This window comes from Panicum virgatum, chromosome 2N (genome assembly GCF_016808335.1).
Source record: "Panicum virgatum strain AP13 chromosome 2N, P.virgatum_v5, whole genome shotgun sequence".
NCBI lineage: Eukaryota > Viridiplantae > Streptophyta > Magnoliopsida > Poales > Poaceae > Panicum > Panicum virgatum.
The window spans coordinates 4,427,415-4,436,418 of record NC_053146.1 but is presented as its reverse complement, the minus strand read 5'-3'; the positions used below and the strand labels follow the sequence as shown (position 1 = coordinate 4,436,418).

General features: G+C 48.3%; 1 long non-coding RNA gene across 1 annotated transcript; it reads right to left on the bottom strand.

Moving 5' to 3' along the window:
* Positions 1-7,314: 7,314 nt before the first annotated feature.
* LOC120659372 lies at positions 7,315-7,910 on the bottom strand. The gene is made up of 3 exons (XR_005668990.1): positions 7,809-7,910; positions 7,556-7,729; positions 7,315-7,484 (listed from the first exon to the last, which is right to left on the bottom strand). It is a non-coding gene; the product is annotated as an uncharacterized LOC120659372 (long non-coding RNA).
* Positions 7,911-9,004: the final 1,094 nt, after the last annotated feature.

The window sequence follows — 9,004 nt, the reverse complement described above, 5'->3', positions numbered from 1 at the left end:
CTACACGGACAACCTCCACTTCATCGCCGTCCCACTGGACTAAACACTGGTGCATCATGGAAGGAACACAGCAATTCGCGTGAATCCAATCCCTCCCAAGCAGCACTGTGTATGTACTCTTACTGTTGACGATGAAGAACGATGTTGGGATGGTCTTGCGGCCAACTGTCAACTCCACATTGAGGACACCCTGTGCCTCCGACGGCTGACTGTTGAAATCATTGAGCATCACATTGGTCTTGATAAGATCAACAGTGGAACGACCCAACCGGCGCAGCACTGAGTACGGCATCAGGTTGACTGCGGCGCCAGTGTCGACCAACATTCTGTTCACAGGTTTGCCATCTATGAAGCCCTTGAGATACAATCCCTTCAGGTGCTTGTAGCTTTTCTCCTTGGGCTTCTCGAAGATGATCGGCTGCGGGCCGAGATCCAGCTGCACAATGGCCAACTCCTCCGGTTGGGGCGCCCGAAACTCCGATGGGAGCATGAACACCATGTTCACATCAGCCGATGGCTTGTCATCGGCTCTTGGCTACTTGGGGCGCCACTCCCTTCTTGGAGGACGCCTTTCCACCCTTTGCGGGCGCCTGACTTGCTCTGCGAGATCCGGACATGCTTTCCTTAGCACGTCCAAGTACTTTGCTTCCGCCTCTTCGAGATTGCGTAGGCGCTGCACTCTGCGCTTCTGTGATCGGCTGAGCCCATCAGGACACCACCGTGGATGATGATACTTGTCTTCTTCTTCTGGCTCGAGATCATCCCTGGATGGCCGCCTCACACGGTCATCGCGATGTGTTCTGGGCCCCAAGCGCTGGAACACCGATGTCTCGCCTTGCTGGCGCTCCCGAGGCCTGCACTCCAAGCAATCATCTATAGTAGGCAATCGGCTCATGCCGGAGTTCCAACAGTACCTGAAGAACGGGCAATGCCAGTGATCACGTATAGCCTGGCACCTCCCCAGCGTCCTTCCTGTGCGGTGCTCGTACTCCTCCTCTTCCGATTCATATCGGCGGCACAACTTGTACTGGTACTGGTATTTTTCCAGAAGCCGATTGGAAGCTGGGAGCTGGTTGCGGATGTGACGCACTTGTTCTTCAGTGACATGTTGCTGCTCTGGCTAGTCTTCATCCTAGGGCCGTTTGCCAGAAGCGGCCTCTCTCCTCTGCTCGTCACGGCGGCGCATGGGTCCCGCCATGTTGATCTGAAATGCCAAATTCTGGCCCTCAGGTCCAAGATCTGACAGCTCTACCACGTTAGCTTGTGGGAATGGCTGACTGTCCACTTTCATCGTGTGTTGGGCCAGAATTAATCGGCCTTGCTCGATAGCCGATTGGATCTACCGACGTAGCTCCTTGCAGTCGTTTGTGGCATGAGTGAACGAGTGGTGCCACTTGCAGTACAGCCTCTCCTGCAGCTCTTGTACCATTGGTAGCTTGTGACTCTCTGGGAGCTTCAACTGCTTTTCCTTGAGCAGTAGATCGAATATCTGCTCTGCCTTGGCCACATCAAAGTCAAAGCCCTTCACAAGCCCCTTCTGTTTGACCCATTTGCACGGGACGGGGTTTGCCCCCCGGGTCCACTCTGCTACAGCCACTTCTTGTTCCTCGCCAGAATCATCGGAATCACCAGCTTGGGCCATATTGACATGGCACTTGAACTTTTCTTGGTACAGATCAGTGTGGTAGTGTTCATATGCCGTAAGCTTCTGCACCATGTGTGCCAGAGAGGTGAGTTCCAAATGAAAAGCCAAATCCTTGATCGGCTTAGCGAGTCCCAGAACTGCCAAATCAACCGCTTCCTTTTCTGTTATGCGCGATGTGTAGCATCGGTTCTTGACCTCTCGGAAGCGCTGCACGTACTCTGAAACACTTTCCCCATGCTTCTGCCTGACTTGAGCGAGGTCGGCAATTCCAGCTTCAGCAGCCTCTGAATGATACTGGGTGTGAAACTGATCTTCCAGCTGCCTTCAAGTCCGGATCGAATCTGGAGGCAGTGATGTGTACCATCCAAAAGCTGAACCCGTGAGAGACTGGGAGAAGAAACGGACCCTCAAAGGATCCGATACTGAGATCATCCCAAGCTGCGTCAGGTATCGGCTCACGTGCTCAATAGAGCTGGCCCCTTCTGATCCGCTGAATTTGGTGAACTCCGGAAGCCGATACTTGGGTGGCAACGGGATCAAATCGTAATCACTTGGATACGGCTTGGAATAGCCGATCGCCTTTCTCTGGGGCAGGATGCCAAATTGGTCCCTTAGTATTGCACTGACCTGCTCCACACTAAGAACTCCTGGGGCCGAGGGCTCAACACTCGGCCCGGTAGCGTACTTTGCCAGCCATGCCTGTTTCTTTGCATCTGCTCCCGAGGCTCCTGTACCCACCAGCTGCCCCGTGCGTGTTGCGCTGATATTGTCAGGTATGTACACGCATGTGTAGCCATGCGGGATCTCCTTGGGCGGTTCGCTCAGGAACTGTCCTTCCCCAGGGTCACCGCCGATCTTGTGGACGACATAGATCGGCGAACTCTGCTGTCCTGCTGCCGCGAGCGGGTAGGACACTGGCGGCCTAGATTGCAATGCAGCTTCCCCCCTGTGACTCCCCAGATTTGGTCCCAATGGGGAGTACTGGTTCTTGATCACCTCCTGGACAACGCGATGTGCCACGCGCTCAAGCTCGTTCACCAGGCTTTCTGAGTGCCGATGGAGCGTATGAGCCACCATATAGTTCATCTCCAGGCGTAGGGCCCTGGTTCGCTCATCTGACGGCACGGACAAATCAACATTGTCGAGAGCGCCCTCTGGTGAGAACCCCTTCCACCTGATGCCATGGTTGCGGGTCCTCTCAAAAGAGCCGATGAGATTGGCTTCGAACTGAGCTTTAACCTCATCGTATTTTTGTTTATGTTCTGGAGCCAGCTCTTCATATGTGACAGGTTTGGTGACCGGCGGAACAGGAACTTGGTCTTGAGGTCCAGTCATCTCTGCGACGGGCGTTGTAGTTGATGAAGGTCCCACCGGGCGTGCCAGAATGTGTTGTCGGTCAAAACCCACCGGCGAGTAGCGACAGGCAACACGAAGAGCCGGGAGGTCGCCGGGGCGCTGGCAGGCACTGCTTCCTCGGACAACGGCCCGCAATCCGGCACATGCCGAAGATTCCGGAGAATGTAAGGCGTGCCACCTGACCTATACCCGATCAGGAAGGTGCGAACGTGCTTGCAACAATTTGCCTGCATATACAAACACGTGGAAACGTAAGTCCGAGCCGTGGTCAGCTCCCCGGGACGACTCTTGCATCGGCTTTAAAGAGCCGATCGCGTCCCGGTGTCAGATTGGATCTGCATCTATCCGGATATTGGTGCATAAAGCAAATAATTATGAAAAACTTGCTTCAATTAAACCTAGCTAATCCGATCCACGACGGTAAAAGCTTCACTGCTAGATCGGAAGATCCTACACGTAACTAGGCCTAGTGAATATAACAAATAACTAAACCATAACCGAAAACAGAGGCCTAAGAACTAGCAAGAGCCGATTCCCGGAACAATCCCTATCAAGGCTAAGATAAAGCATCTATTACATCACCGGAACATCCAATCCGTTTGCAGGGCCTAACCTAGCAGATATTGAGCTAATTCTTATAAAATAAGAATTAACCGTAACAGATTGGATCTACTAGATAGAAAAGAAGCAAGGTGTTGTCTCCATGCAACTAATTCTATGCAACAAGAACTAGCTTAAGATCAAGCATGAACACATAGAGAAAACATGATACTCGTAGATGGTAAACAATAAGAGCATGATAGATCTACTAAAAGCCATGCTATGAACATCAAGATAACTAGTACTACTCGCCATCAAAAACACTTCAGTACGAGTAATACCAAAGTAAAGGCAAGAACAATGTTGCCCTGATCGCAAGAAGACGATCAGGGCAGCATGACGCTTACTTGGATGAAACCCTAGAATTAGGGGCGGCGTTGCGCCAAGGTGTTGTTGCAAAACGTGACAACGTTCTCCTCTTTACGAATACCATAGGGTACATATTTATAGTCCGGAGACTTGGGAAACAATCTAAACTAATGTGTCCATATCGGACTCTATCTCTAACTCAATCTGAAGTAAATCTAAGGATACATGGCCCACATGGCCCAAATGCTCGCGTAGGAGCCGATTCGTAACCCTTCTTTAATTTCTTCATTAAGCCCAACTCACTCGCGGCCTGTTAATTAACCCTGTTAATTTATGGCGATAACAATTAACAAGTCTTATGATTCTCAGACTTCATTTGTTTTTTAAAATTTTAAAATCATTTGGACACACATTCATGGTCGTATTTCCTGGACAAGATGTTCGAAATTTCTTTTCATTTGATAGGTAAGGCCTCAAACTAGGTTAAATAACATGAATGTTATTTTTCCTCTCATTTTATTCTATTGTTTGAATCACTTGTTGTTCAAATTTGACTTGATTCAAAAAATTATATGAAATGCAATTAATTAGTTAAATATAGCAAATAAATATAAAAATATATCAAAATTTTAACATGGAGTATTACATGTTGTAAGTGAAGAGTAGAAAATGTTTTGAGGTGAAAAGAGAAAAAGATTATTATTTCGTCGTGTGCAAAAAAACGAACATGGATATTTTATTACTTCGTCGTGTGCCAAAAATGGCACACGACAAAATATGTCTTTGCCGTGTGTCAAGAAAAAACACACGGCAAAGCCACGAAGCTTGGCTTTGCCGTATGTCATATATTCATCGTGTGTTTTTTTATCGACACTGGACGAAAGTGTGTTTTGCCGTGTGCCCCAAAAAATGGCACACGACAAATGATTGGGCACATGGCTTATAAGCAGTTTCCGGTAGTGTGACGTGTTTGCTTTGAGTTCTGTTAAACTAAGTTTCCTTTTTCAGCTTTTTACTTTCTGTTATGTTATCTCAGAAATTTTTATTTGATGAATGTTTTGTTAAAATTATGCGAAAACAATTTCATGGGAAGTTGGATAGAAAGTTGTGCGAGGAGTTCTCTGATAATATTATCGTGGGCATTATGCTAAAAAATATCCTTCAATAAGTTGTCTAAAAAATGTTATACATGCAACATGCATATCATGAAATGTTATGCTAAAGAATATCTTCTGAGAAGTTGATTGAAAGAAGTTTATTATACGCAAAAATTTTGTGTATCACACAAGTTTGCTGAAAAATATTCCTTGAATAGTTGTTTGGGAAAAAATTATATGTAAAATTGTTGTGCACAAGCTTTAAATTTTCAAAACTAAAAAGTTGCGGATGAGATTAATATCCTAGCACGGTGTGATTAGAAAGGCCCCCACCCTTTGTATCCCAGCAGTCCCTGAAGATGAAGTTGTCGGCTATGGCCGCGGGGGGGGGGGGGGGGGGGGGGGGGGGGGGGGGGCCGGCCGCCCGGCGCGAGCTTGCAGGCGGACTTGTGCGGATGGCCGTGGTTGGAGGCGAGGAGCTCCGCGACGAGCCGGGGCGCTACCTCTATCGACAGCTTTAATTCTTGGTTTCTGCCGCTGCATCGTCCTCCTATTAGCTTAGTTCGCCTCTGACGAACTGCATTGACAGGTTGGTGTTCAGCTACGCGCGACTACATGTACTTCATTTATTCCAGGAAGTTACAAGGCGATCTGGCGGTAGTTTCTATGAAAAACAATGAAATGTCAATGAAGTTCAATTGACCACACATAATGTCCACTTTCAAAAATGCGATCGTACACGTATGTTCGTGATCCGTAACTGCAAAAAATCCATAGCTAGCTAGTAACATATGCACCTTTAATTCTGCGAATAGTAAGTTAGTAACACTTAGCAATGGACGAAGATCACACACACTACGGGAGACTGCTGCTTTGCCGTGTGCCGCACACGGCAAAGAGCACACGGCATTCAGATGTCGGCAAAGGCGTCGTTTGCCATGTGTCATTTATCGGGCACACGGCAAAGCCTTTGCCGTGTGCCAAAGCTGACCCACGGCAAAAAAAAAAAAAGCAGAAAACCTGGGAAGTGACATGGCGGCCGCCTTTGCCGTGTGCATGTAGACGTGGCACATGGCAAAGTTCAAATGTTTGCCGTGTGCCTTGGCTTTGGCACACGGTAAACATTGGTTTCTTTGCCGTGTGCCATGGTTTTTGCACACGGCAAAGGTCCCTGATCCTGTATTTTCTTTTTGTTTATTGCGTATATGGTACCCCAAATAATACAAACAGTTCACATATATCATAATAATCATCGCATGCAATCCAAATAAGCATCGGATGCATTCAATATTATCCAGAAATGCACAAATACAAATAAACTCTAGTATCGTTCATCGGCAACCACAAGTTTAAGTCAAATCCATACAAGTCCATACGGCAAAGTCCATACAAGTTCAAGTGCAAAGCTTGTCTCTAGAAATGAAGTCCATACACTTCACGGGGCCGGCGGCGGCGGCGGGGCGGGTGCTGCGGCCACATCGGCGGGGGCAGCCATGTAGGCGACTGCGACCAACCTGGCTGCTGCTGCTGAATCCAAGCCACCCATTGAGGCGGTGGCCACACAAACTGCTAAGGCTGCTGAGTCTACTGCACCGGAGGCGAGAAGTCAGGATTCACTGGCCCATCATTGGATGCCGCCGACTGATTCTGCACATAAGCGAATATATATTGAGTTACATAAGAATAAAACTACAAGCATTAGCCTAAGTTCTAAGTCATTGTAGATGTATCATAAGATATTATTTTTAAGTAAATCTAGGTTAATGCTAAGTCATTAAGACATTCCGAAACTCGATAGGAGTCAAAACCACTTACGGTAGGAGGAGTTTCTGCACGACGAACAAGTGGGGCCGGAGGGAATTGTGGAGGCGAAACACCCATCACCGAGCCCAGGCTTTGCATAAATGTTAGAGCTTGATCCAATTTTTGCTGGATGTCGTCCCGCTCGGCCCTCCACCTCTCCTCTGCCGCCTCCTGCCGTGCTTGGAAGAATGCTTCCATCTGGGCCTAAAGGATTTGATCCCAGGGTTAGAATTCAAAGCGAACATATGTATAAATGGAGGAACGACGGATGAAACAGAAATAACCTTGACAGCCTCAATCTGAGTCTGTGTAGTGTCTGACCGTGGGCGTATGCCAGGGCTTGAGCTGGTACTCCTGGCTCGAATCTGCGAGAGAGTGGGAGTAGTCGCCGTGTCGACTAAGCTGTCACCAAACCAGTACCGTCCATGTTTCTTGCCTCCTCCCGCCCTCATGACGACTTCTCCATCAATGGGCTCATTGATCGCATCAAACTCCGGACCATGAACTTCTTGTGCCATCGAGGTGTACCCACTGAGGCGGCTGTGGACGCTTGCGTTGCTGTACACTTCGGGCGGATCCTGCGGGTTGAAGGTGACATCGGACGTCGCCTTTCCTTTGTGGGCCAAACAGTATGCCTGGACTTGGGTGCAAGGCACACCACCATGTGACGCCGACTGCGAAAAAAGGAAGATGATTAGAAATTATGCAGAATTGAGCGTTAGAATAAAAAAATTAATTCACATACATATCTAGCCGCGTACGCCTTGAGGTTACGGTTGCCCTGATGGTGTGATGCACCTGGCATCAGCAAACGCCGCTGCCGGGCAGCCTCGTGCATCTCCACCCACTCTTGCGAGCACCACCGGTCCACTATCATTTCCCAGCACGGATAATCATTGGCAATCCACCACGGAGGCACCTGCACATCATCAATATCTAATACATTTAAGAAGAACAAATGGAGCATAGTTGATAACTCCTTAAGATTGAATCTTTACCCGCAAGTATTGTTCCCGGGTAAGTCTGATGTCTCTCGCAGGTCCTTTGTAGATCCTCACTTTTTCGATCCTGGCCTTGTAGTCGATGACGGCCTGGATGCGTGCCTCGTAAAGCATATCCGCCACCAGCTTATAACAAGCTCTGCTAGCCACCTGCATCGCCCTGGGCATCATTCCCTCCTCGCATCTGTAGAAATCCTGCACAAAAACGTGAACAAAGTCATTATTTCAAAACCCAGTGCAATGAATATGATGTATTCGTAAATGTAGTTCCATGAGGACTTACCCATAATTCGTTCAACACCCGGTGCGCCTTGTTGTCAAATGCCCTGCCTTCCTCATCTGGTCCATCCGGTGCGGCGATGTAGTGCTCCCACGAAGAGGCTGGCTGACGTACCCCAGCAATATCCATGGCGCCTGGGTAGTGTCGCTTGCAGAGGAGGCCCAGGATGCCATTGGCCATGAGGTTGTGAGCAACACCTGGAACAACTATGTCAAAGTTCCTGCTCAAGTTATTGAGAGATAGTATTAGTGTCAATTGTGATTTTGAATATATCAAAAGGAAACGTATTGAAATCTTGTAAACTTACTTACCTTTTCCCGTCAGGTCGGAGGACCGGTCGGTGCTCTAGAGGTATCGGACGATCCGGGAGCCTCGAGGGGCCTCGCTGCCAGACGGCAGGTACGCCCAAGTCCTCCTCCTCCTCGTCCGCCCCATCCTCCTCCTCCTCCTCCTCCTCCTCCTCCTCCTCCTCCTGCTCGTGCTCGTCTGGCTTTCTGTAACACCGTAATTTAAATTTCAGAATTTATTAATAAAGTTAAATGGCTTTGTTTAATTTTCTAAGGTTTATTATGTTTAGCCTTGCATTTAATCTAATTTTCTCTCACAAGTAATTAAAATTTGTCTAAGTTTAAAAATGGTTGTTGCATTCATGCTGGTGCATTATTTTATTTGGTTGAGTGTTAGGGTTGAATTCAAATTTGAATTTGAATTTGAATTCAAATAGTTTGAGTAGTGTTTGGAATAGGAAATAGAAAATAGAAAAGGATGAAAACCCAATCCGGCCCAAACCTCAGTAGCCCAACCCAGGCAGCCCAAACCTAGCGGCCCAATTCCATTCCACGCGGCCCAGCAGCCCAGCCGCTCACCTTTCCTTCCCTCCCGCTCGCCCCGCGCGGCCCAACACCGCTCACCT